Below are 1975 nucleotides of genomic sequence, written 5' to 3'. Positions count from 1 at the left end.
ACCCAATTAATATTCAAAGACATTTCAAATATGCCAAGATTTGTCATGAATTATGCATTGTTTTAGATTTTTATAATCTCCTTACTTTGAAATATGTGTATAAATCTTGCTCTTATTCCTCTAGTTCCTGATATAACATTTTTATTTGAATCATTTTTCTGTTCTAGCTTTTGTCTAAGGAGTAAACAAAGTATGATGATTTGCTAAAATTAGAATGAAGCTATTTATTTATTTATAAGGGCAACAAATGTTTATTAGCTTCTCTACGAGCCAGGATGAAGATGCAGCTCCTCTCCCAGACGGTGGCTGCCCACCCTGTGCGAGGTGGTCCCCCTCCGAGCTCCCTGGAGCCACACCCATGACGGGGCAGACCCCGGGGGAGAGGAAGGCAGCGTTCTGCACCCCACGTGAAGGACGGGGACAGGGAGGAAAATAATCAGGAGAAGCAAACACCTTGCAAGGTTTTGTTTGTGAGTTTGACCGCAGGTACTGGTAAAGGGGGTTCCCGGGCAGGGCTACCGTCCTGTGTTCCGCGTGGCCGCATGAAGAGACCCACGCTGGCGCTGGTGGTCAAGGGGAACCAGGCAGACAAGATCAGCCGGAATGCACTGATTTCGAGGCTTTGTGTTCATTTCGCCCTCGGCCCCTTCGCGATCGGCTTCCCAATGGCTTTCCCCCAGGGCTTAAGGCCGATGGCTCTCTCGATCTTGCCCAGAACCTGGTTCTTAGGAATGGCCCGGCCACCCTCATAGTCCGCGAAGACCTGTGGCTTTTCGTTGATTTTCGTCGCCTGGCCCTTCTGCATCAGCCCTTTGCTCTGCCAGCCCTGCGGGATCACCTTGCCCACCTCCAGGGTCACCCGGTCGTGGTGTAGCTCCTCAGTCTCCCGGTCCAGCTTGGCTGTGTTCTTGGTGATTGAATGCTGTTTGTTCTGGCCGGCGGCCCATTTCTTGGAAGTCTCCACATCCTCTCCTCGTCTCTGAGCTGCTAAGATGGCCTGCTTGGACTTGGCCTGGGCGGCCGTGGGGCCCTTTTTGTGCAGCACCGTCGCGTGTCCCAGTCACTCTCAGCCATGGCGGGGCAGGCAGGGCAGACTGGGCAGGTGGTCCGTCAGGCGGCTCTTGGGCAGCTGCTGGAGACCCGGCGACACTACGTCCCCTCGTCGCTCGGCCGCTTCCTAGAATGAAGCTTTTTTAAAATTTCAGAATGGCTTAGGTCGCACAAAGTTGTTTTTGTCGTTTTTCTTTATGTGCATAGGTGCCGGTATTGTGTACTGGCATTTTATTTTTTGTGCACAGGATTGTCAAGGGTTTGATCAAATGTATTAAATTTCACATTATTGGACTCCTTTGGTCAGAAAAACAATAGTCTCCATGCCAATATCCAAGCTGACCCAAGCTGATCCTTTAAAAATATTGCATATTATTGCATTTTTGTCCCAACAGCCATCAAATAATGGTAAGGCTTTTTTTTTTTTTTTTCATGTTATTTTGGAGACATCCTGTTTACCTGCACCTGGAACTCTAGGTAATGTATTTGTGCAAGATATCCCAATAAAAAAGGGGGCAAGGACAATGTCAGATAGAGTGGGAAGAGTATTTTCCAATTTATTATTAATATGATTATTAGCTTCTCATTTAAAAAACACTGCCTTAATAATATTTGCTGCCATGCTACCATTCAAAGAAACACTTGCAGCATCCACATTTTGGCAAGAGAATATGAAAAAATCATCTGTCTGGGAAACTATTTGAACAGTATCTCCCATAACATAATTTTTAACTTTTTGTTCTATTTAATCAACGCTGAAATAGATGAACCTCTATTTCATTTTCTCATTTTTGGACTCATTAATAGATCAAAGAAATTAGAGATGGTTTGATTAAACCATTATTCTGCCTGAAAAAGATAATATCTCTGGTGAATTTTAAAAAATCATTAGAATTTGGCAAACTGGATTTTAAAAAATTATGGG

The 1975-nt window shown here is 45.0% G+C and overlaps 1 pseudogene; it reads right to left on the bottom strand.

Moving 5' to 3' along the window:
- Positions 1–628: 628 nt before the first annotated feature.
- LOC132424185 (endothelial differentiation-related factor 1 pseudogene) lies at positions 629–1074 on the bottom strand (annotated as a pseudogene).
- Positions 1075–1975: the final 901 nt, after the last annotated feature.

This window comes from Delphinus delphis, chromosome 4, assembly GCF_949987515.2.
Source record: "Delphinus delphis chromosome 4, mDelDel1.2, whole genome shotgun sequence".
Classification (NCBI taxonomy): Eukaryota; Metazoa; Chordata; class Mammalia; order Artiodactyla; family Delphinidae; genus Delphinus; species Delphinus delphis.
Note: the sequence above shows the minus strand (reverse complement) of the source record. Positions and strands in the feature narration are given on the sequence as shown.